We start from the raw sequence: 26,701 nt of genomic DNA, 5'->3' as shown, positions 1-26,701 counted from the left end.
TCTACGGGTTGGAGGGTTTATGCTTTTTGTCCGAATCGAAATGATTTTCAACTTTTCAGTATACCGGGTAGGACCCGACAAGTTTCTTTGTTTATTATTTATTTATTTATTTATTTATTTGATTTATATACCGCCCTTCCAAAATGGCTCAGGGCGGTTTACAATTAAAACAATAAAAAGCTAAAACAAGTTAAAAACAATATAGCCACAATTAACAATTTAAAAACATTTTAAAACAACAATTAAACAATTTACTGTAATTAAAAGCCCCAAAATTGGGTTAGAATTTAAAAACCCTGGAAAGCCAGGCCAAAGAAATACATTTTTAGGGCTCTCCCGAAGGCTAGTAGAGAATTCAAATTACGGATTTCCACAGGGAGCGCATTCCACAGCCCCGGAGCAGCTATAGAGAAGGCCCGCCTCTGAGTTGTCACCAGACGAGCTGGTGGCAACTGGAGACGAACCTCCTCAGATGACCTTAATGTGTGGTGGGGATCACGCAGAAGAAGGCCCTCTCTAAGGTAACTCGGACCTAAGCCGTTCAGGGCTTTAAAGGTAATCACCAGCACTTTGTATTTTGCCTGGAAACATTTTGCCCGGAAACGTTTAGGATGTTAACGGGCCATTGTTCAACTAGAGACAAGTTGTTTCTCCTTGGAAAATCTGAGGATGATTTATGCTTGTTCTGTGGAGTGTCCGAGACCATAGATCATCTTGTGGAATGAGGGGAAAATGCCTTTTCTGAAAGCTGCTTTTGTGGGACTGTATTCGGTTTTGTGATGACCGTGAACGTTTCCTCCTGTCTCTTCAGTCTGCTGATCTTTGTGGCGGGTCTCTTCAGGCATTATTTTTGGACCATCAAAAATGGAAGATTGCTACCTCTCTTTTGTGGAGATTTCTTCAGTCAACGCATCTTTTTGAGTCTTTATGAAACCATCTCCTTTTCCGGACAGTTGTGCTCTTTTTTGGACTTTCACTAGGTGGCGTTAGTGGGACCTTACGGTCCTGGTACGCCATTACCTTACACAAGAAGAAGAAGCTAGCTGTGGGTCTTCTTGCCACAGCAAGAATTGGGTTGGCCAGACTGTGGAAATCTGTTGCTGGGCCTACTGTTAGGGGAACACATGGAATCACAAGAATGGACAAATGGATGGGCATGGTTTGTTTGTTTTTAAGTATAAATGGCCTTCTGTTTAAATGGCAACTTCTGGAAGCAGCATTAGGAATGAGAGAGACTAAACCTTTTTGTACTTATTATGTGTAACTATTGAGTCATTTTTAAAGTACACTAGAAGGAACTCTGTGTGCTCTTGGCATGCGTACCTTGTCCATGTGCAGTGCTCTCCTAAGCATGTTTAGCCAGAAGGAAGGCTTAGAGAATTCAAGGAGACTTGCGCCCAAGTGGCTGGGCATGGGAGTGTGAAGCCTTAAGGGTCAGCGCATCGCATCGGGGAGTGATCCAGAAATGAGGATCACTGAGGGATCCTGCGGAATAATCTCGTGAAGCTCAGGGAGGGTGGGCGGGACGGGGGAGACTCCTCAACGGCACCCACCCACCACGGGGGGCCACGACCCAGCCCCTTCTCTCAGCGAGGAGTCAGTGTGCCAGGGCAGGGCTGTCTGTCACGAAGTTTGGCAGCTCCTGGCGAGCCGCACAGAAGGCGCTTGTTGCTCGTCTGACTCCAGCTGCTGCTGCTCCTCCCACGGTAGTCCTCGCTTTTTCCATAGGCTGCTGCTGCTGCTGCTGCCCTTCACGGCGCCTTCGGCTCGCCGGCTGCCAGGCCTCCTAGTCTCCTGCTCGGATCCAGACACCACCGCTTCCAGGAGCGACCGGATCCCGCGGCGATCCCCAGCGGCTTAGCGGATCCAGGGGCTCGCCTAGGGCGCACGAGGAGGACTGTCGCCCCCGAGCAGCCCCTTCCTCGCGTCTCTCCATCCCGCTCGGGGGAGCCGCCGCCGCCGCCGCTGGGCTGCTCCCCGGCTTCCTGCGGGACTCGCTGTGTCGCGCGGGCGCTCGCGGAGGCCGGGCCGGGCCGCGCCTGGCACTGCGCGCGCTATGGAGAAGCGCGGCGGCAGCAGCAGCAGCAGCGACAGCAGGGTGGAGGAGAAGCGGCTTTAGAAGGTGAGAGCTCTCGGGGTGCCGCCGACGCCGGGAGGGGAAGCCTGGCTGGGAGAGGGGTGTGGGAGGCCGGCTGGCCCAGGCGCCCGCCGCTCCCAAGAAGCCTGTTGACGGCGCAGGAATGGTTTCAGGAGCCGGGGTGGGACTTGTTTCTTGGGAAGCCCGAGTTGGGAATGCGCCGATGTCCCCCAGCTTGGCATAGAGCGGGAGCCCCCTTTTCGGAAGCCTGTTGTGAACTGCGGGGGAGAGGCGCCCTCTTGGCTCCCGAAACGGTCTCCCGGGGGCAGAACCATGCCCCCCCCAAAGCATTTGGAGGAGGGCCCCCCATTTAACTCAACCCTCATTTTATTACTGAGAACTCCCCTTTCTGCCAGACCTCATCACTCCTATCCCTCCCCAAGTGTCTTTATTTATGTATTAATCATATCTCCCCCCTCCAAAAATAATAATAATAATCAAGTGAGGAGTTGCTCCCCACGTTTTCTCTCTGCCTGCACCGTTGCTGTTCTCTCCCAACTGTGTCTTCCTAAGAGAAAAAGGATCCCGCCCCCTTCGCCCAGAAATATGCCCATGCCCAGTCGGGAGACGGGAGCCAACCATTCAAGCTCTCCCTGCTGCTGGCCTTTTACTCTCGGCAGCAGGGCAAGCGCCGATAACAGCCTCTCGAGTGGTTTTGTGGGCTGCTGCCAAAGCTGAAGAAGTGATTTCTCTAGATGAACTGTGCGATCCGCAAGCCACTCCGCAAACCGGATTCAGCACGCTTTCTCCCATTTGGATTTGCTTCGGAGTCTTTTCTTCTTCTTCTTCTTCTTCTTCTTCTTTTCTTTTAAAAAAGTATTTAGGATGGGAGAGCGAAGGCGCTTTAAACACGCAAGCATGTTGGTTTCGGTTGTGATTGGTTCAGGCAATGGCCGTGAATGATCGCGGGGATTTTTCTCTAGGTCTCCTGCCAAGCGTGGAATCTTGCTGTTTCCTTTTGGAATGCTGGAGATTTCCTAGGTTTCTTAGCACTGCGGATTGCGTTGCAGCTGGACTGTGCTGCGGTGGAAGAGAGCAGGAAGGACCTATAGGGGAAGAAGGGGTGACTCAGAACTGTCCCTTTCCTTTTCTCGCTCTTGGGATTCTGCGGAGGTGGGATTGGCAAAACAACTTCTAGTGAGAGTAAATACCAGAGGAAAACGTGCAAAGTGGCATTTTCCTCCTGCAATAAAGCAAAATATTTTAAAATTTTGCATACCAGAGGAAAACGTGCAAAGTGACATTTTCCTCCTGCAATAAAGCAAAATATTTTAAAATTTTGCATACCAGAGGAAAACCTGCAAAGTGACATTTTCCTCCTGCAATAAAGCAAAAAATTTAAAAATGTCACTTTGCAGGTTTTCCTCTGGTATGCAAAAGCATCCATTTTAGGGGGTGGGGGTGGGGGGCAGAAATGCTAAATGTTGTGGATGTATGTGTGTGTATATATATATATAAAAGATGGATTGAGTATTGGTCTCTAGCTTCTGTTTGACAAGGGAGAAAATGACTCTGACTCTTCTTAAACATTGCACTGGAGTATTAGCATTAAAAAAAGTTCTGATTTAAGTCCATTTGATGTGAAATTCAGATTAAAAAGTGTTGTAGAGGGGAAGGACGGTGCCAGTGTTCTCTCTAATTTTTTCATCTGTCTGCGGAATGAGTTTTGTTCTGGGCAGCAGTATCAAGGCAGTGTGTGTGCACATGCATTCAGAGTGGGACCTTCTTGATTAAACCTGAGCGGGATCTAATATTAACTGAATGGTCATCAAAAAATGTGTGAGTGCATGCACATGTGCACACCTTATTGGGAACACTGGATGCTGCCGGCATTCTTTCCCTGATACCTCCATAAGTAAAAGTGCTTAGATACATAGTTGTTTTTTTCCAATGAATGCTGAAATTGAGGAGTGGGGCTGAGGTACCCCTGCGGGGCTGAACCCACATAGGCTCCTTTGCCGTTTCAGCTCTGAACTGATCGTAAATTCTCACCAAGTTGGGTGTTACATTTGCACGGAAACACACATGATGCATCAACTTTGGTTCTGTCTCTTCCGTGCCTCAGTTCGAGATCTCCAAAGAACCTTGTGGATGCTGCATTGATTTTGCTGTCTGGAGGAAAGGGAAAGGGAAGACACACGTGTAATAAATGAACATGAAATTAACTTTAGCTTGACATGGGTAGAAAGACTGCTCGTTTTATGCTGAAAGTGAAAATGATCTAGCTAGGTTTTTGTTGTGCATTTCAACAAACGTGGTGGTCTTGCTCTATGGGAAATTTCCTCTCTGTGCAAACCTTCTGTTGAAATGTTTACAAATGAAATTCCAAAGGACTGCACAGGACGTTTAGCAGTTTTGTTTAAAACCTTCCCCTAAATAATGTTAGGGAACATTCATGTCTTTCATTCCAAATATGGGGTGCGGCGAAGTTACAAGCATTTTCTTTAGAATATTTAAAATCTGATCATGTTTCCTTTTTTAGATGTGAAGGCATCTTGGAGCCTGTCTTGTGACATTTGTACAGGATAAGAAATGGAAGGGGACAGTTTTTGCACGGAATGGAACTTCTAGTCAATGTATGTTATACACATGGCCTTCGTTATTTGCAGGGATTCCATTCTTGCTTATAGGCACAGATATAGAAACCATGAATAACAAAGCCTTACCCCTATGGGAATCCAGGGGTTAGGGTCCTTAAGCTTCAGTAAAAGCCAAAAGAGCAGAAATAAAGGGAATAAAACACAGTACCTGGCTCTCCAGGCCTGCAGCGCTCCAGCAAAGCCCCCCCCCCAACGCAACCTGCAAATCTTCCAAATTTGTGTGAATTTTGGACAAAAATCTCAGGGAACTTTGCAGGGGGCACAAAATGGGTCTTTGCTGCAAAATGACAGTCAAAAGTGACATTATTTATTCATAATCAAATAAATAAATAATACATAGTTTCCGGCCACCCAGAAAATGGGTGATTTATTTGCGCTTTTAAAAATAGGTGAATTTTGCCTATTTTTAAAAGCACGAATAAAGATACTGGGCCTCATTGACCCAGCCGTAGATACACAAAACCACAATCCACAAGAGTGCAGGTAATGAAGTCCACCTGTGAGTTTAGAGGCAGGAATTTTGTGTGTGTGTGTGTGTGTGTGTGTGAGAGAGAGAGAGAGAGAGAGAGAGAGAGAGAGAATGAATTCCCTTGACTGTTTTTCTTACTAATTTGATGTATTTAGCATTTGATGTGCAATATCGCTCTGATCAGAAATTTGCTCTGCTGGAGAGCTGTTTTGAGAAGAGCACGCAGGATTGTGGTCCAACACCTAAAATGGCCTGCTAGCTATGTTTTTATTTATTATTTTACTTAATACATTCTTGCCTTTCCTTTTGGATTCCATCACAGAACTCAAGGTGGCTTACATGTGATTCCTAGATAGTTACCCCTCTAGATACTGATCAGACCTAGATTTGCTTAGCTTCAGCAAGATGGCTGTATTATGTGCCCTTAGACCATGACCTGGGACCATATGCTACTTTCTCCATACCTCTTTGACCTCCAGGTTGACAGATGAATTCGGGGAGGATTGGGGTGAAGGTAATGCCCCTTGATGACCCAGATTCGGTTCCTTTAACTGAACCTCTATGCAATTGAAAGGAATTCTTAGGCAGATTCCGCCCCCCCCCATTTGTTTACAGTGCATCCATTTATGCAAAATTAAGAGTTTAGGACAAGAACAGATTTTTGAATTTGTTTGCAGTTACCAATTCATTCAATTGAGATAAGTTCAGAATATTTTAGTATAGTTGAAGCTTCTCTCTTTTTCTCGGTTTGGCACAGAGTTTGCACTTGATTGTCTTCTTGCTCCCTTCCAGCTCTGTGCCAATGTTGTTGTTCAGGGATACTGCACGGCTGCATCAACAACAACAGCAAAAGCTGAATATTATAATTTTGTGTAACTGTACACTGAGTACTGAAGACGTTTGTATGCAAACAAGTGCAACATGATTCTCACCATGTGCCAACGTGAAGCTCAGATGTACCTTTTGTGCTTGTGTCAATACAGGGCTCTTTAAATACAGCCCTAAATTTATTGTCTATTTTGGTGCAGTAGTTAATAGAATGTCAAATTTTGGTCTGGGAAAGGCTTTGGTTCAAATCCTGCATTATATGAAGCTCTCGGGGTAACCTTGTGTCTCAGCCTAGTCAATATATTTCATGGGGTTGTTGTGTAAGGATAAAATTTGTGAGGGAACTCCAAGAATGCTTTCCTGATTTATCACAGTAAAATCTCCATAAAACAATCCCCAGTTGCTAGAGGATAAAAGGCAGGATGGGGAAACACCACTAATGCTTCCTTGATCTATGTTTGACCTCAACAAGCAACAAATTAGTGTCAAAAGCCTGATATTGTTTCCCAGTCTTGCACTGTGCCTTATACAGAAAAAAATCACTTTTGAAATAAAATGCACCTTAGAGCTCTATTAGAGGAGAGTAACAACAAAAGCTACATGCTCCAGTTTATAAACACGATGCAAATATTTTATCAAAATCGTATTGAAAGTACCGAGATGGAAAAGTTTTTCTCATTTGTGTGCTGAAAAAATACCCATTCTAGTTCTCTGTGGAAGGTCTATTTCTTGCTGGACCCAGCTCTCCATATACAGAATGCTGGATTGTGACCATTGACTTTGGCCAAAATGCAGAAGCAGGTGTTGTCTGCCTTGTTTGAATCTGTGGATATAGATGAAGAGAGATGCAGTCTTTGTTGAGTTTTATTCCTTAGAAAAACTCTGATTTTAGGTTTTTAAAGTTATGGTTTGATCTTTTGTATATAAATACATTAGTGAAGAATGTAGTACATTGTTGAATTATTGATAAAAGTGAGAAAGCTGTTTAAGATTTTTCCTAAAACGAGTGGACTGAATATTTTGTTTTTTCCTTGCTAATGATTTAGTTCTTCTGCTGTTCTGTCCACTAGATTTGCTTCCTGGTACTTCTCGGCAAAGACAGCCACAGTTGAGATGTTAATGGAACTTAGTGGGTTTATAATCACATAATGGCTGAAGTCCATTGTTCTGGCATTACATTTGCCAAGTTGTAGTGAATGTACTTGAGTTCTCTGTATAGATCTCAAGAAGAATATTTATCCTGCGAACCAGGTGGCATCAGTTATGTTACAGCACTTTTTGTATGCACCTGGCAGTTTGTACAAGTGGATTTTAAGAGGGATTCCCATATGTTGTTGACTACAACTCCCATAATCCTCAAGCAAAGGCTATTGCAGTTGGGGATGCTGGGAATTGTAGTCAACAACATCTGGGAATCTCTCTTAGAGGGAACACTGCCTGTGACACGAACAGTTGCATGTAACCAAGTATGCTGTTTGCCTATAAAAGCAAATCACAATAAAATGGTTAGTCTTTATTGATTTAGAACCGGCTTTTCAGTTAGTACTAATCCTCCAAGTGGCAAACGGTCATAAAACAATATAAAATTTAAGCCCAGAATAACTAAAACAATTTCTAATCCAAAGTCAAACAGTTGCAGGAGATTTACAATTATACTAAATAAAAATTCCAACATTCTTAAAGGTTAAAGACCTGCTTTAAAAGGAAAGCCTTAACAGCTTTGCCTAAATGGACCATCAGATGAAAAGGAATTCCAAACACACACAAGGCCATCACTGAATATACTCTGTTGATTCTTGATGGAAGCCTGACCTCTGATGGAGGTGGCATCTGCAGCCAAATCTCCTTGCCAGGCCTCAGTGAATGAGAGGTGTGTGTAGGAGAAAATGCCCCAAGATTATTTGCTATATTTGCTGTATAGACTAACATTGCTGCTGCTGCTGCTCTTCCTCCTCCTCCTCCTCCTCCTCTTCTTCAAAAACTGTGCTTAGCATTTATAGCAGTTGTGAAGGTCATTCACATGACCATATTGGGGTAGGCTGGGGCAGCGGGGAGGCAGGCTCCTCCCTGCCTCCTCCCAGATGACCGGAGACTCTTCTTTGCTCTGTTGATCGTGCGCCCACACGAGCAGCGCGGTGGCAATCAGCAGAGCTGAGATCCAGAGGAGGATGAACTCTGGTATCCCACAATGCACCATGTGAGACACATGGTGCATTTGGGGAGTCCCATGCTGCCAGAGGCTCCTTCCGGCAGCCCAAGCTTCCACACAACTGGGTGGTGAGACAGAACAGTGCGTGTGTGCCCTCTTCCCTCACTTTTAGTCTGGGTACAAAACTCTGGCTATCATCTACTTCCCTTGGGATAGAAAGAAAAATAATCCCTTTTTTAAAAAATCCTGGTAATGAAGTTTGTGTGGGTATATGGGATGATAGGAATAGGGAGAACTAATATAGTCCTGGGTTGTAACACATACCTCCAAAAGAATAAGAATATCAGTATAAATGGGTATTTTATTATTAAACATTCTACATAGAACAGCTTACAACTCAGTACAAATAGTAATAGTAATAATAATTAAAAATAATAAATAAAACATTAGCAGTCTTCATACACATGAATAAAATAGTGTAAAGGTCCTAAGGCATATATAATATTTTTATTTCCTAAGTGTAAAGGTGTACAGGTCCTTAGTGTAAAAATAGTGTAAAGGTCCTAAGGCATATATAATATTCATATTTCCAAATGTGCTGAGATCCCCTTGGATTCTTATCAGTTCAGTACTACTGTGTTCCCAAGTAAATTAGACTTCTCTTAAGGTCTTTCAAGTCTGTTAAAGTAAACTGAAGTTCTGTTAAGGTCTCGTCAAGTCAGTTCTATGCGTTTTGGCTTAAATGTCTTCCTCAGTGACTTTTCATGTATTTTCATGAGGGCATACCTCCTCCAGATACAAGGTTCCCTTCTCGCTTAGTAGGACATTTTTCTTCCATATATCAGGCCCTTATTATAAAAGCTTTTTAAAAAATCCAAATACATTGGCTTAAAATACAACCATCTACTGCAAAGTTTACAGAATCAGGGTTATACCCTGTCTTGTGTTGTATATCACATGGGTAGGAATAGGACCTGACAAAATCGTCCTCCCTTTGAATTCAACCAGGGAACTGACTTTCCCCTGGTTGAACTCAAAGAACCTGAAGGATCCTTCTCCCACAGCCTTCTTGAGCTCACCCCTCTCCGGATGGAGCTGAAGGGTTGCTGTTCCTGAGGGACTCCTTCCCTCCACACACTGCCTCTTGCTGCTCCTTCTGGGTCTTTGTTGGCGATTACAAAGCCTTTCTTGGCCTGGGATCTTCTTCTCCCAGCCATCCTCTGGCTCTCTTGGCCAGCTGCCACTTCAGTGCTTTCTATTCTCTATTCTGTGGGAGACTAAATATGTGAGTGCACTGTAAGATATTCCCCTTAGGGAATGGGGCTGCTCTGGGAACAGTATCTGCATGCTTGCTTGCAGAAGGTTCAAAGTTCCTTCCCTTGCCTCTCCAAGATAAGGCTGAGAGAGAGTCCTGCCTGCAGCCTTGGAGAAGCCGCTGCCAGTCAGGGTAGACAATACTGAGCTACCTAGTAAGACCAATGGTCTTACTCAGTAGAAGGCTGCTTTTTATGTTCCACCCACACAAACTTCATGACCAGTTTTGGAGGACAGATTCATAGATCCAGCTACTGATTCATCTGCAAATTTAGCTCTATTCAGATTTTTTTTTTTAATTATAATAGCCCAGTACGCACTTAAATGTTCTATAAGTCCCACCTTGGCATATGACTCACCACTTCTGCCTCACCACTCACAGTTAAGGTGGGAAATGCTGTAACTGTGATGGTGGATGCTTCTGTTATTGAAGCCTGGAGTGATCCAGTCTGCCAATCATGGAAGCACCAGCCATCATGGTTACAGAATTTCCCACTGCAGATTTCCCTCCTGCTCTGTTCCTGATTGCTTGTCTATGTGCTGAAGCTCAGCATACCCTTTCTGCAGCCTGACTGATGAGTTTCAGAAAATTATCACTATTCTACCGAAGAAAACCACATGGCTCTGTGTCCAGGAGTCAACACCGATTCGATGGCACAACTTTACTTTACTCCCATTGGAATTAATAGGACATGGAAATTTGTCTTGTTATGAATAATTTAGTGAGCCAATGTGAGCCAATGACTGCCTCCCTATAGTATCCCCATAGTCTAATGGTGTGCCTCCCTAATTGTAACAGTTGAATTTGTGTTTGTATGCATACAGGCAAATCTCATTATCTGTGGATCTGCCATCTGTGGTTTCTCGTATCCATGGTCAGGTAATTGAAACCCAAGATCGGCACACGTGGGGGGGAAAGGGTCAACAAAGGGTTAATTCCACATATCCATGGGTTCGGGATGGCCAGAAATGAACTCTAAGGTAATTTCCATCTGCTATTTTAGGAAGAAGAGCCATTTTGTGGCTCATTTGTGTTTAAAACCACAGGGGGAACCACATTATTTCTCTCCATTTGGGACATGGAGGGGGGCATTGCTGGACATCTGGAGACCCACAGAGCACAATAGGGCACTTATTTCTTAATCTCCAGGGCCCTTTTAAGCTATTTTTGCCCGTTTTCCATGCCTCCAGGAACCTAGCCCTCTGAGACCAATTGACTCAATACATTCTTATCTGTGGTAAACTGAAGGAATGCAAACCCCACAAATAATGAGGGACACCTGTATATGTGTATACATACATGCACACAAGTTTAAATGTTACAGTTTATAAATATTCCAGTCGCTGGTTTACATCCAGATTAAGTTGAAATGAATGGAACAAGTTTACTTTCCCCATTATTTTCAGTGGGAATACTCATGGGTAATTTAGGCTGGATGCAAGAGGCAGCGTTGGAGGGAAGGAGCTATTTTATTCATTTATTTATATCTATGTAAACTGCTTTGGGAACTTTTGTTGAAAAGCAGTATATAAATATTCATTGTATTCATATTCCTGTAACATTTAAATTTTTGTGTGTGTGTAGCTATATCTATATATCTATATCTATATCTATATCTATATCTATATTTCTCTGTCTCTGTCTCTCTCGTACCTGAGCTGAAGGTTTGCAGAAGAAGGGGTGTACTTCTTTTTCTTCTTCTTTTTAAAGTTGGAAACCCCTTATGTAAGGTGAGGTGGTTATGGAAAAGTTTGTTGTAAATTGCTCTGTTTGATTTCTCGCGCTACATACGCAGTTATTTGTGTGAATCTGTCAGTTTTCTTCATGCCGCTGAAGGCACCTTTATTAAAAACACAAGTAAATAAAAGGACTGGAATGGGATTGACAAAATTGCCAGATCCATCTGGCTAGCTGCTGCATAAAAACAGTCTGTTACAGAATGACCTCATTGTTTAGAACACTGTAAAGCAGCCTTCTTGTGACAGCTATAACATGAGCCAGTATTGTGTAGTAGTTAGAGTGCCTGACTATAGGCACATTCGCAAGTTATGCTGAGCACTTGTACAACGAATGTACAGGGTACAAATGTACAGATCTGTACATAGGAACAGTCATGATGTACGTTATGCTGAACACAGGTACAGAAGTACACTTCCTATCTGTACCATGCATTTGAAGTTTCACTGGATTAGAGAAGGAAGTTTAAACCCATATGAATGAAGTTAATCATAACATTGGGTTAAAGTAACAATGGAAGATGTCTACTTGACAACAGGTTTTGTATTTAGAGAGGTTTAGAGACTATTTTTCTTAGAATTTTCTGCTCATGAAATTTGAGGATGAAAGAGATGAAAATATCATCATCATCATCATCATCATCATCATCATCATCATCATCTATATGGCAGCGGTGGGTGGGGGAGAAAGCAGCAGCAGCGGGTGGGGCAAGAAAACAGTGGCGGTGGGCGGGTGAAGAAAGTGATGGTGGGTGGGCTGGGAAAGAAATCAGTGGCAGCAGGCGGGCGGGCAGGGGTAACTAGAGGTGCAGATGCTCTGCGCCCGGCCCAGCTTGTTGTTGTTGTTGTTGTTATTGTTGTTATTATTATTATTATTTATACTTGTAAACCACCCCAAACCTCTGTCTCTGGGAGGTTTAGAACGACATAAAATAGAACAAGACAAAAAAATGAAATCTTTAAAACACAGTCAAGATAGATGCTAGGTTGTCTTTGGGCTGCTTCACATGACTCTTCCTTACTTCATGGTTTGTAAGTTGATACAGCACTCCTTGAACTATGCTCCTTGAAACTATCTTTTGTGAAATGCTTTGTGTATTCATTGCTGTGTTGATATCTTAAGCTTTGTCTATGTCAGTCTCCAGTGATTGCTGATCTACAACTCCTGTCATCCCTAGCTGCAGAGTTCAGCAACAGCTGGAGAGCCAAGGTTGCCTACTAGGGATGTGCCGAATGTTTCGCAGTCAGAACATTCTGACCTTTTGAGTATTCTGAGCTCAGAACGAATCTACCTCATTTCAATCAAAGTGTTTCGATGTTTCGAATGCCATTTTGGAGGCCTGTTTTCCCCTTGCTGATTGGTTTTCTGGCACTGGCTTCTGATTAGCTTGTGATCTCCTTGCTTTGTGGTTGGCTTGTTATCATACATCATGCTGACAGTGAGAGAGGCTTGGCTGCCGTGCAAGCAGGACAGGGCCTTCTCAGTTGTTGCCCCCAGACTCTGGAATGCTCTCCTAGTAGCCATCCACTCCTCAGTCTCCACAGTTTTTAGAAAGCATGTGAAATCTTGGCTTTTTATCCAGGCTTTTATATGATTGTTTCTATTGCTATCTTTTATGGTTATATTGTATAATCTTTTATTGTTGTATTGTTCTTGTTTTTTTAACCTTTTAATTGTATCTATATTTTTACATTATAAGTGATGTTTTAATTGTGTAATTTTTGTTGTCTTGTTTTAACTTTTGTGTGAACCACCTTGAGATTGTTTTAATGAAAGGAGGTATAAAAATTTAACAATTTAACAATAAATAAATCAAGTGTTGTCATGGGCAACTGTGCCCCCATTGGCTGGGGGCGGGGAGGAGCACAAAAGGAGGGAATTTCAAAATGTATTCAAAGGGGCTAGGAGGCAGAGAGGGCCCTCTTGAAGAGGATACATTAGGAGAGGAGATGAAGGTTTGATCTTGTGGTATTTGTTTCCCAGCACTAAGTATAATATACTGTTTTATGCTGCTGTAACTATCTGGTTTTGTTGGATCTCAGATTGACAAAGGCAGAATTTGGATTACTGCCTTTCTTGAGTTGTGATTTGTTTTGTTTGTGAGATAGTGTTGATGAGAAATGGACAGTAGCAGCTCTGTGTGTGTGTGTAATATTTCTTGGTGATTGCTGTGATGAGCTCCATGTCTTGAGTTGAGACTAACTTGTGCTTTACTCACTGCTCTGCTCTGCAATCTGCATTGCAAGGTGTACTAAGTCAAAATGTGGCTGAAGTTGCTCTAGCTGCACTTATGGTCATGCTTGCTGTTAAGGGTGCTGCTGTGGCAGCTGTTGGAATGCTAGGAAGTAATGTATTAAGAGTCATAATTGTGGGTGAGAGAGCAACTTGTGCCAATGATGTTAATGAAGTGCAGGGCAGGCACTATGGCTGGCAGTGTATTCTGGGCCAGTGATTCTTTTTTGCGGGTTTTTGGACTGTATTTGAAATGTGTGTTGGGAGGGACACATTCCTCTTTACTGTGTGCTTCTGCAGTGTTTTTCCAATGCAAAATGCATTGGAAATTGCAATGAAAAACTGTTCCAGCCATAGGGAACAATGGAGAACTCAAAACACCCCATTGCTCCCCATGGGTAGCTCCTAGGGACACCAAAGTGGATTATGTGGTAGGGCATGATTGGTGCTACCTACCACCCAACACTCAAAAGAAATGGGTAAGAGGGCAATTTAAAACAAGTTTTTAACCTTTTCCCCAAACCCCCATAAAATCCTTTTCTATATTTACCCAGCAAAATATTCTGGGAAAAGCAGCTGGTGTAGGCACACCCTTTCAAAATACAATAATTCAAATAAGCAGTGGAATAGAACAGCCAAATAAATGCTTCCGCATGTGGAGTGACTGCAATGGGAGATATCAGTTCTCTAGTGGAGGCATTCCATTACAATTCAACTTGCATAGTACTCTTATTCTTTTAGCACAATGTTAATGGTGTTCTTTCATTCGAGGCACGAAGCTGGACTCTTATTATCTGGTGTATAACAATTTGAAAAGTAATGGTCTTAATTTTAACCATACAGGGTTTTAAAAATAACAAACTGTCATCAAAATCACAATTTTAAATATTCACTAAAGTAAGTTTTAGTAAACTCTTTGATCAACTACTCTAGTTTTCTTTGTTAATCACCTGCAGTTCAAAGCTTACAAACACAGCATTTACAAGTAGCTTGTAAAACGTGTGTGTGCACATGTACTCCCTTTAAGGAAATTTTAAGCAACACTGGTTACTGCAGCTTTAAAGAAACTAATGCATTTGACTTAATTTTTGTACAGGCTACAATGACATTAATAATATGGTGCTGTTTTCTGAAATACAGAGCTAAATATAAAGATTTGAATTTGCCCCTGCCTCTTTTGTTACCCTTCCATTCTTTGAGAGCATGTATTGTCTTACTTTCCCCTACATTTTATGCAATTGTATAATTGCATAATTATACAATAATTGGCAATTGTAGTCTTTTCTGGGACTGTGGCCTTGTGGGGCCAAGGTTGGCTTGGGTGTATCATCCGAACTGGCCCTGTGTCTACTAATCAGTGATATAGTGCATGCCAAGACTCTTTGTCCCTAATTTTCCATAGTTTTGAGTACTGCTCTAGCTAGTATGATCCTGAGATTCTGAATATTGCCACCCAGTGCTATATTAAAGAAGCTGGGGAAAGTGGGAATCCTTTATTAAACAACATATTGTTGGTCATGTGTTTCCCATGACAAAGTCTGTTGGTTTCTGTGTGTATGTGAAGACAGACAGAACATCTGCATAGCAGTGGGACTAATATGGAAGCTTCCTCATCAGATTCAGTATAAATGTACCTTTCTCTCATCAAAGTTCAGCTCTGGGAGGCTAAAGGGTTTTACACATTTGCAAGGAAATGGATGATGCCTCTTGGCTAGTGCTCAGGATCAGGGATCCACAAACTTCGGCATTGCTTACTAAAGTAAGGTAAAGTGTGCTGTCAAGTTGATTCAACTCCAGGCGCCCAAAGAGCCCCGTGGTTTTCTTTGGTGGAATAAAGGAGGGGGTTAACATTGCCTCCTCCCACACAGTATGAGATGATGCCTTTCAGCATCTTCCTATATCGCTGCTGCCCAATATAGTACCAGCGGGGATTCGAACCGGCAACCTTCTGCTTGTTAATCAAGCATTTCCCCGCTGCACCACTTAAGGTGACTTCTATCCAGCAATTATTTGTGGTTGCCACCTCCTCTTCCCTCGGATCCTTTTCTGGCACACACACAGGATGAGGTCCTGGGAAGAAGCAGATCTTCTGTCATTTGCACTAGGATATGGAGATGGTAAGAAACAGTGGGAGACCTCCCCTACCGCTCAGAAAGGATTCCTGCTGTTTCTTACTTTCTGAAAAATGGCAGTGAAAATGAGACTTCTTGGGAGGAGATCTGTTTGGTGCTGTGGGTCCTGCTCTCCAGTGGACTAGGGGCACTCACCACTGGTAAGCTAATCTCATGATGTCACCAAGATACCTCCCTCAGCAGTTTTGTAACCTATTTCCACCCCCCACTCTGCTTTTCATGTTCTCAATCGATAGGGAAGACCATGGTGCTTTCTAACAGCCTTTTTACCAAAGAATAAGCAGACATCCCTTTCTTCAGTGCTTTATATATGACGTGATGAGTAGATAATATGTAGCAATAGCAATAGCTATTTATATACCGCTTTATAGCCGGAGCTCTCTAAGCGGTTTACAATGATTTTAGCATATTGCCCCCAACATTCTGGGTACTCATTTTACCGACCTCGGAAGGATGGAAGACTGAGTCAACCTTGAGCCCCTGGTCAGGATCGAACTTGTAACCTTCTGGTTACAGGGTGGCAGTTTTACCACTGCGCCACCAGGGGCACATATGTAATATATAAATCTTCAGACATAAATTTTGCTGACATACTGCCAAGGACAACTGTAAGATCTGCCAGCAAAGAGACTCTGCTGTGCTTTTTTCCTGTTACTTGGTGAGCCATCTCTCTTCTGGCTAATTGTAACAACTTTCAGTTGGGTTGAAAGTTAGAAGGAGGGTAGAAAGAGGGGCTGGCTGCTGTTGTAACTATAAAGGTGAGGGCTATGCCAAAGGTGCAGCCATCAGCACAGCTGATGCCTATGCTGGCACCATCGAGACTTGGCTACTACAATGTGCTCTGCATTGGGCTGCTCCCATTTTAAAAGAACTACACTAGCTGCCAGTAAGTTTACTGGCGAAATACAAAGTGCTGGTTATTACTTAGAAAGCCTTGAATGGCTTGGGCCCAGAATATTTAAGAGAGCCCTCCTTTGTCATGAACCCTCCTGCCTATAAAGATAATCTGTGGAGGTCCGGTCACGGTTGCCACCGGCTCAGTTGATGGTGACTCTTTTGTGAAACTGAGTCTTTTCTAGGGTGGCCCCAGGACTTTGGAAAGTGCTTCCTAATGAAATTAAAGCCTCCTCTTCTCTGGATGTTTTTAAGAAGGACCTGAAAACATATCTGTTTAGTCAGGCTTTTAGTTTATAGTTTTAGAGTTTTAGTGTCTCTATCTGTATTTTAAACTGTTTTAATGGTGTTAATGTTTTAATGGTTGTGTTTTTAGATTGTGAACTACCTACGGACTTGCTTATGGGGTGGTATAGAATGTGTTAAATAAATAAATAAATATTTCAGACTGAAGTTTGAGTGAGTGCATCTTCCTGTCGCTTGAGCTGGGTGTTAGTCCAGTTCTGCCATGGCTTATTGCCATGTAGATAGAATTTCTAGAATTTGAAAGCCAAGGTGGTGTAGTGGTTGGAGTGTTGGACTAGGACTGAGGAGACTTGAGTTCAAATCCCCATTCAGCCATGAAACTCGCTGGGCAACTCTGGACCAGTCGCTTACTTCTCAGCCTGACTGACTTCACAGGGATATTGTGAGAATAAACATAACCATGTACATCCCTTTGGGTTCCTTGAAGGAAGAGTGGGATATAAATGTAAATAAGTAGATTCATCCCACCCTTCTTCCGAGGAACTTGATACATGTAGTATGGTCCTCCCATTTTATCCTCACAACATCCCTGTGAGGTAGCTTAGGCTGAGAGGTAGGCTAGGCCCAAGAAAACCCAGTGAGTTTCATGGCTGGATGGGAGTGTCCCAAGTCCTAGGCTGACACTGTAACCCAGGCCTGCACAACATAAGGTCCGGGGCCCAGATCTGGCCTGCAGAGACTTTTTTTTTGCTGGCTCTCTGGTTGTATATCCTGCAGCAACAGCCAGGAGCCATGAAGAGCTCTAGGACTAGGAATTGCAGCCTGAAAGCTCTAGGAATTGCAGCCTGAAAGCAACAGCAGTTTAGGGAGAGGAGAGGACTTGGCATTTATTTTGGGATCGGCCTGTACTCCATTGACTGAGCAGGGTCAGGGCGATCCTTCCGTAACTAACAATGGCTTTCATTAATATTTTTAATAATTAATTTTAATGTAATGCACTGAAAATTGACCTTGGCTCCTGCTTGCTAAGCTGTGTTTGTCTCCGGACCACCGGATCAATTGAGTTGTGCACCCCTGCTCTAACCCCTGCACCACACTAGCAACCCCCATTCCTGCATGTTGAATGGTAGAGTTGTGAGCAAGCTGCCTTTGAACAGGCCAATTACTATGCAGATATTTTCAAGACCAGGAGGGTCTCTGAATTCATGAACTGTCTGAATACTCCTTCACTCCCACCCTGCCTCTCCACCCCCAGCTGCCCAGCATTGCTCTAACACCATAGGTCAACAGGTGTCTCTGCAGAGATCACCACTGGTAGAGTTTCTGTAACAGTATCAGCTGCAGTGTTGGATGGTATACATAAGATCACATCCTTGGCTTGAAATGTTTTAGTTCTTCCTGCATTTTGGCACTATGTACAGCTCAGATATTCCAAATCGGCTTTTTGTGTCAAAATTCTGAATAATTTATTATTAATAGGGTGCTTGTGGTCATGGAATATACTGCTGGCTGAAAGTGGTCCCCCCTCCCCAATCTTATTAAGGAATGAGAGCCTCTTACAGGAATTAAATTGATTTCTTCATATTCTACAGATTCCTGAAAGCTTAGATCTATACTTTCTGATAAATTACTGCGGGCTTAATATTATCAGTGTCTCCCAAGACCTAAAACTAATCCTTATTAGCTATCTGCTCTGTGTGTCCTATGTGGGCAGGGAGGGAACAGGCTGAAACCTGGCCAACAATCAAGTTAGACAATAGTTCTCTTCCAGTCATTGATTATGTAACTAGGCTAATGGTTCTCAAACCACTGTGGAGTGGCCCCCTGGAGTGGGGAAGGAAAGCTCCTGGCTGAAGAACCTCATTGGAATGGCTCATCATATGATAGTGTCCATGTTAGTTGCATTTCAGTTGACTGCTCTGTTATAGATTGCACAGTGCTGGAACACAGGAACATAGGAAGCTGCCTTATAGTCAGACCATTGGTCCATCTAGGTCAGAACTGTCTACCCAGGCTGGCAGCGGCTTCTCCAAGGTTTCAGGGAGGAGTCTCGCACAGCCCTATCTTGGAGATGCCAGGGAGGGAACTAGGAAGGAACCTTCTGCATGCAAGCATACAGATGCTTTCCCTAGAGCGCCCCTGTCCCCTAAGGAGAATACCTTACAGTGCTCACATGTTGTCTCCCATTCAAATGCAAACCAGGGTGGACCCTGCTTAGCAGGGGGGACAATTCATGCTTGCTGCCACAAGACCAGCTCTCCAGTCCCAAAACTGCTGATTGGAGGAAATTGTTGTACTCCTCTTTGATGGCTTGAGGCAAGTAGGTTTTGTGTATATAAGGGTGGAAGCAGTAGTCGGAACCCAGATTAGAGTGTGCGGAACTGGTCTTAACGTTCTTGCTTTGTGCCTTGAGGAATAAAACTGGCTCCTGCTTAAAAGCAGAGAACTCTAAAAATGGTGGTAGACTGGTGATCTTTGCCGGTCTTCACAGCTGCTAGCCTGGGTTTATTCATCTGCATATAGTCCTGAGAATTCTAGCTTTTACTTTGTGAAAAATAACACCCACTAACCTTGTTGTTGCAGACAGGGATACAAAAGCGAGCGCTCTGTTAACCTCGTCTTGTTGATCATGTGTTGCTGTGGCACGGCTCAATGCTGCGGCAACACATGAGGAGACCTCCACCAGGAGGCTGAAACAAGCCTCTCCAATCGGGGGGGGGTCCTCTCCAGGATGCCCCACGCACTTGCGCGGGGCATCCTGCAACTTCTGGGGGCCACACGGCCCCCGATCTCCTCAGTCCCCGCCAGCTCCGTGACTGAGCCGGCAGTCATGTGGATGGCCGTTCCAGCTGCCCAGGGCTGTCTGGGGATTGTCTGACTCTACGGGGAGAGCGGACTAAGCCCGCTCTCCCTGCAAACCCTCTTAAGGCGGGTCTCACTGATCGTGAGACTCGCCTCTGAGTGTTGATTCTGTGATCTCGACTGCGGCTGTACTGTACAGGTGGCCTTTGCAATTGGCGGGGGTTCCGTTCTTGCCCATAGGTGCAAATATGGAAACCACGAATAATGAAACCTTACCCATATGGGAATCCAGTAGGGATGTGCACGAATTGATTTTTTCTATTCGATTTGTACCCGAATCAAATCACCCCCGATTTGTTTTGGGTCCAAATCTGGCCAGCTAGCACAGGGATGATTTGTTTTGTCCACAAATCTCCTGAAATAGGTAGATTCAGGTACAAATCCTTTTCTACCCAAATCGATTCGCACAGACAGCAGGCACAGGCAGTGATTCTCTCAGCAGCAGGAAGGGAATGAAAAAAAAAATCCATTTCTTTTTTCCTCAAACAAGAAAGCAGGAATAAAAAGCAGAGAATCCATTCCAGATCTGTCTGGAGTGGTTCTCTGCTTTTTATTCCTGCTTTCTTTCAGCCGGCAGGCAAGGCAAAGCAAAGCTCCTTTGGCCCTCGTTCTCTCTTCTCTCACAAAGCAGAATTTTTGCTGGCTGCCTGCCTCCTTAAGTACATTTGAAAAACCCTTCCTTCAAACTCCCCCCACCCTTGTCCCTTCTTTTACCCTTCCCCTAGCCATGTGGGGCCAGTCACCTCTGGCAACACAAGATTTGAATGGAAACAAGCCAGTCTGGAACCAGGGGGGGAATCGTCAGCCAATCATTGCACACTGTAAGTCACCAATCTGAAGCCTGGGAGGGTGGGATTTTTAAAAAAAATTCCTGACACAAAATGGAGACAGCAAGAGAGATCACCACAAAATGGAGGTCTGAATCTACAAATTTTTCAAATCCGAAATCTGGGTGATTTGTTTTGGTCCCGGATCTGGCCAGCGAGCATAGGGGCAATTTGTTTTGTCCATTGTACCCGAATTGATTTGCACATCCCTAGAATCCAGGAGTTAGGTTCCTACACACCAAAAAAAAAGGCTAAATCGGAGGGTTGGGGAGCTATAAATAAGAGAAATAAATATGAGAAATAAAACTCTCCATGTCTCCAGCAATGCCCCCCGCAACCCCAATTCCTCCAATTTTCACAAAAAACCCACAGGATTTTTTTTTTAAAAAGAGCCACAAAATGGTTCTGTACTGCAAAATGGCGGTTGGAAATTACATTGGAAGTCGTTTCCGGCCCCTCAGAATTACGAATAGGTAAATTTTAGCCTATTTTAATACAGCGGATAAAGAAACTGGGTCTCTAAGACCCATCCATGCTTTCGTGAAACCGTGGTTGTTGAAACTGTGGATAACGAGGGCCACCTGTACTGTATATCCTCTCACAACTTTTAATCACTCTCCCTCTGTATAACAAGAAGGAGTGTTGCACTACAATAGACAGTGTTGGAAAACGCAAAAAGAGTGGATGCAAGAGAAGATCTATTGTGAAGCAGATTTCCTATGCTTACAACCTCTTGGGGTAACTAGTTGACTGTTACATTATAAAACTAATATTGTGATCAGATTTAATCTCCTCCAGTTTACTCCATGGTAGATGAATTTGCCTTACTATTTTGCAATTAAAAAGGGGTGCAGTATTCTGTTAGCATGCTGTTACAAAAGAAACTGCTCCCTCCAAGTTTCTCTTAAGATTTATTTCAATTAGCAAAGTCTGGAGAAAGCAGTCTCTTTTATAAGCAGCACATTGGAACAACATGCTGCTACAAAACTGCTGGACAAGTTTATCTCTTTGGGCATAAGCTGGAGAAGACTGAATTTGATCACTATACAGTATAGGTTTTTTTTAATCATGTAGTTGTCTGGTGTAGTTTCCCTTGAGTGCAAGAATGTATATGAATGGTTTGGGAACACCCCATCCTGGAATATTGTGGAAATGGCACTCAGTGCTGGAAGGGACCCCACTGGAAACCAAGGAAGAGCATACAGAAACATAATAAATCTGTATGTTTGAAATGCACTTGGGAATCTCGACATCAGTTTGTTTATTCCAGAGGGTTGGCTGTGTTAGTTCGTTGCAGTGAAAGCAGTGGAAAATGTTGTAGCCTCTTAAAGATAAAAAGAGTTACTGTGGTGCACTCTTTTGTGGGTAAAACCCACTTCTTGAGATGTGTGACCAATAATGCTTGTATTATTGGCAGCAAAACTTTGCATTGCCAAGGAATGAAAAAAGAGGAACCCTCCAAAAAGTAAATGTTGGTTTAGTTTAAATGTTGCTGGTACAGGACACGTTCTCTGCCCAACTAAAACCTCTGCACATCCTAATTATAAGTGCTTCTTTCTGGAGCGTTGGTTACCCTTTTAAAATTTTATTGATGCCAAATAACCTGCATATGCACGAGCTGAAAGGATTAATATTAGTTTGATTTTAGATTTGTATTTTAAAATATTCTTAAAATATTCTAAATCGATTAAGTGAATCAAATAAGATGATTAAGAGTAATAATTAATACTAGTTGTGCTTGTGCAGAGCATCTGCACCTCTAGTTCCCCCTCTCATTCCCCCCTTTACCGGCGCTGCTGCCACATCCTTCCTTTTGGCTGGCAGGTGAGTGTGCCGCCCTCTCTGCCGCCCGCCCACCCTCCGGTTCCGCCCACCCGCCAGGTGGTTGGGCCATCCTTCCTTTGGGCTGGCAGGTGGGCCGGAGAGAGATGCTGTGCGAGATAGGGGCCACTACATGCCCTCATTTCTCCTGCTGTTGCTCCCCTGCAACTGGTATTTAGAGGCATCTTGCCTCTGAGGCTGGAGGTGGCCTATAGCCACCAGACTAGTAGCCATCGATAGACCTGTCCTCAATGCATTTTTCTAAGCCCCTTTTAAAGTCATCCATGCTAGTGGTCATCACCACATCTTGTGGTAGAGAATTCCATAGATTAATCGTGTGCTGTGTGAAAAACTACTTCATTTTGTTAATCCTAAATTTCCTGGCATTCGGTTTCATGGGATGACCCCTGGTTCTAGTGTTGTGAGAGAGGGAGAAAAATTTCTCTCTGCCCACTCTATCTACTCCATGGTTTATATGGTTTATACACCTCTATCATGTCTCCCCGTAGTTGCCTCCTTTGCAAACTAAAAAGCCTCAAATGCTGTTGTAGCCTTGCCTCATAAAGAAGGAGCTCCAGGCCCCTGATAATCTTGGTTGCCCTCTTCTGCACCTTCTCCAGTTCTACAATGTCCTTCTTTAGATATGGTGGCCAAAACGGAACATAGTACTCCCAATATGGCTGCACCAGCACAGAGTTTGGAAGACTCCTTTCTGAGAAGTATTGAATTCAGGCTCTGCAATGGCTTGTTTTCCCCCCTCAACTTCATGGCAGTCACAATGAGTCTGAGAAGCTGGGGGCGTCAATGGGACAGTGCACAGTTAATTCACTGTGACGAAATATGGCACATTATGCATGTTGAAGTCTAATAGCGACCTAGTGCTCAAAGTGGGAGAAGAAAAAGAAGTGAGATGGTTAGGCCAGATTCCACTATGTCCAAAGAAAGAATTGGTGAAGTGTAGTGATTGGCGTGTTAGATTTGGACCAAGGAGATCTGGTTCAACTCTCTGCTCTGCCTCCAAGCTTACTGTGTGAGCATTTGTCAGTTTTACTCTCACAGTCTAACCTACTCATAGATTTGTTGTGAGGACAAAATGGAGGGGAAATGCTGTAGTGAGCTCCTTGGAGGAAGGTTGGGATAAATTGTGATAAAATGTAGCTTTTGGACATAGAACAGAAGTCATGGTAAACATAAATGTTCAGTCAACACATTGTCTGAATGGGGCTTGTATGCTTCTTCCCTGCTTTGCTGACTGGGAATTTTTGGACTGTAAATGGTTATCTTATCAGCAGCTAAGGTTTGGAATTCTTTTTGAAATGCTTGTGTGGCCTTTGAGCAGGAAGTGGTCAGCACAAGTTAATACAATAGGTCTGTCATTTAAGGATCTTTTGTTGGCTCCCCAGTGTGGCTTTATCTGTTCCTTGGTCTATTCAGAAAGAAGTCAACCTCTTAGATAGGACATACTCCTTTCCCCCTCTTGTGATCCGGAGTCACTTGTAATGTGCCAGGTACTTTCCAAAATGTTTAGAGGGGAAAAAGCAGAATAACCTTGCCTGGAAAAATCTCCATTCTGTTGAGAGTCTTCAAAAGAGGAAGACAGCAGAGGTGTGCTACGTGGCCTCAGCTTATTGACAAAGGGCCCTGTGTGTGTTTTTCCCTGTTGCCAAATCCTCAGCATTTCTGTTATCTTGGTGAGCGGTTTGGTTCACAAGATAGGGCAGAAGAGACTAAAATTGCCCTGGGGGCTATCTTGGATATCTCACTGAAATAAGCCAGTCTTGAGAGCCATCTGCCCTTTCTTCTCCCTCCCGCTCCAGTAACGTGAGTTTTTGCATGTCAGTTGCCCCGCCCTGGGGGCTTGAGAGAAGATCTCTTATCATCGCTATAATTAGCTCTTATCGATTTCTGTGTCAGAGACAAATCCTAAGGCAGATTAGTGTATCTTAACACACAGGAAGCTATGTGGCAGGAAAAGGGGAAATTGGTAAGACAAGGAAAATACTAGGTAACTATTAAACCTCGCTTAACTCTAAAAATTAACAGCACCTTTGTCTGTGTGTGTGTGTTTGCAATAGATGTCAAAATGAGCAGCTTAGCTGTTTCTTCTCTGGCTGTAACTTCATAAAAAGGGTTTATGCTTGTTCAGTCCCGAAGCTTTGTTTTATTTGTATTGAGTATCTTGTGACAAATTTATGTTGGGATGAAGAGTAATGGTATGCTAGTTTTATGTTTCTTCTTGCGATAAGACAGTAAGCAAGCCAAACAGCCATTCTATTTCTATGGGGTCTACACACCTTTCTCTCTAAATAATTTTTGAAATATTAAGTTTCAAATAGAACGCCATTAGCTTAAATCTGTATCCCACTTTCTGCAAACAAGTTGCAACAATAGCCATCGTATTATCATGTTCTCCTTGAAACACCCATGTAGGAAGGCTAGAGGGAGATAGAGAGAATGTCCCAAGGTCTCTCAGCAAATTCCATGGCTCAAGAGGGATGTGAACTCAGTTCTTTCCAACTCAAGTCCAGCACTCAACTCTGTTTCGAACCTGTTTCACTGTTGTGCGTCTATTGGCAAAAAGGGTTCAGATCAACTCTAGTACAAATAAATAGTACGTGCCATTACTGGTATGTTTTTGTCTAGTTCAGACACATGCTGTAAGCATGGAGGCCATAGGAAACTGCCATTTATTGAGTCAGACCATTGGTCCATCTAGCCCAGTATTGCCTACACAGACTGGCAGCAGCTTCTCCAAGGTTCCAGGCAGGAGTCTCATCTTTGTCTCATCTTTGTCCACGTTCTTGGAACCTTCTGCATGCCAGAACCTGGAACCTTCTGCATGCAAGCATGCAGATGCTCTTCCCAGAGCAGCCCTATCCCTTAAGGCAGCGGTTCCCAAACTGGGAGCCTCCAGATGTTGCTGAACTACAGCTCCCATCATCCCCAGTCACAATATACAATAAATTGTAGCTGGGGCTGATGGGAGTTGTAGTTCAGCAACATCTGGAGGCTCCCAGTTTGGGGACCACTGTCCTAAGGGGAATATCTTACAGTGCTAACATGTAAAGGTAAAGTGTGCCGTCGAGTCAGTGTTGACTCCTGGTGACCACCGAACCCTGTGGTTGTCTTTGGTAGAATACAAGAAGGGTTTACCATTGCCATCTCCCGTGCAGTATGAGATGATGCCTTTCAGCATCTTCCTATATCGCTGTTGCCCGATATAGGTGTTTCCAATAGTCTGGGAAACATACCAGCGGGGATTCTAACTGACAACCTCTGGCTTGCTAGTCAAGTCATTTCCCCGCTGCACCATTAACATGTAGTCTCCCATTAAAATGCAAACCAGGGGGGACCCTGCTTAGAGGGGACCGTGCATGCTTGCTGCCACAAGACCAGCTCTCCCTTGCCTTTAAGGCAAACCCCTGCTTTACTGTTCATTCTAAAGAAAAAGAGATGCTGCATGGGAATAGAGAACTGAGTACTGTATTGTCCAAATTCCCTTGCCATGACTCTTCAGGATTTTAGGCAGGGGTCTTTCTGAGCCCTACCTGGAGATGCCAGGGGTTGAACGTGGGACCCTCTGCATGCAAAGCTTAGATTCTACCACTGAGCCATTGGGGAGCGGGTGATCTTAAAACCTCTTTCGATGAGCCTCTGAATGGGTGGGGATCAGCAGGCATCATGCCAACATATCAGTGAAAAGTCAGCACCAAGTTGGTAATTATCTGTATTCCACACACTCTTTAACTGCCCAGAGTGCCTCTTGTTGGAATATATATTCTCAGAGACTTTCATTTTGTCTCAAGTGTTGCCATATTGAAATGGTGGGAAGGGGAATCTAAAGTTTAGATGGCAAAGACTCCCCCGCTAGGATTTGTTTTTAGATAATATGGTATGTTGAACAAAAGATAAGAGCAATGCATTATCCTGACAATTTATAAATTGATGTGATAAAGAATAGAAGTCAGGGACTGAAAGCTGTAGGTCAGCAGAGTTTCGCTCTTAAGAAAACAAGTTCATCTTCTATTTCTGTATCCACTGTCAGCCAAATTGGCAATTTGCTTTTGTTTCCCAGAAATGTGCACTACATCTGGCATGGATTTATAATTAGGGGGGGATTTTGGAAGCTTTTTATATTGGCAATAATAGCAGGATGCTTGAATCTCTTGAGTGTACTGCTTTCCTTTTCTTGCTCTGTGTGTGTGTGTGTGTGTGTGTGTGTGTGTGTGAGAGAGAGAGAGAGAGAGAGAGAATCTTTCTCACAAAAGCCCACCCATGTATTGGATATAATGGTACCTAGTAGCATCTCTGGTTCTAGCTTGAGTCCTTACCATTAATGCTTTCTGTACCTTGATTAGAAGTCAGATCCTTTTACAAACATGAAAAAAATCCTACTGGTGAGTATTGGCTTGCCTGCATGTCCTGCCATTGTCAGAGATGTGATTGGTGGAA

General features: G+C 43.6%; 1 protein-coding gene across 2 annotated transcripts in view; it reads left to right on the top strand.

Moving 5' to 3' along the window:
* Positions 1 to 1,633: 1,633 nt before the first annotated feature.
* The window catches only part of LOC128345042 (leukemia inhibitory factor receptor-like), a 108,691-nt gene continuing 83,623 nt past the window's right edge, over positions 1,634 to 26,701 (top strand). The window contains exon 1 of one of the 2 annotated variants that reach the window (XM_053296344.1): positions 1,634 to 2,122. The gene's annotated coding sequence lies outside the window, so the exon portion shown is untranslated. Of the gene's footprint in view, positions 2,123 to 3,034; positions 3,251 to 26,701 lie in introns of those variants that run through there. The other variant, XM_053296345.1, reaches the window with a different exon arrangement.

Source organism: Hemicordylus capensis, chromosome 2 (assembly GCF_027244095.1).
Source record: "Hemicordylus capensis ecotype Gifberg chromosome 2, rHemCap1.1.pri, whole genome shotgun sequence".
NCBI classification, from domain to species: Eukaryota; Metazoa; Chordata; class Lepidosauria; order Squamata; family Cordylidae; genus Hemicordylus; species Hemicordylus capensis.
Note: the sequence above shows the minus strand (reverse complement) of the source record. Positions and strands in the feature narration are given on the sequence as shown.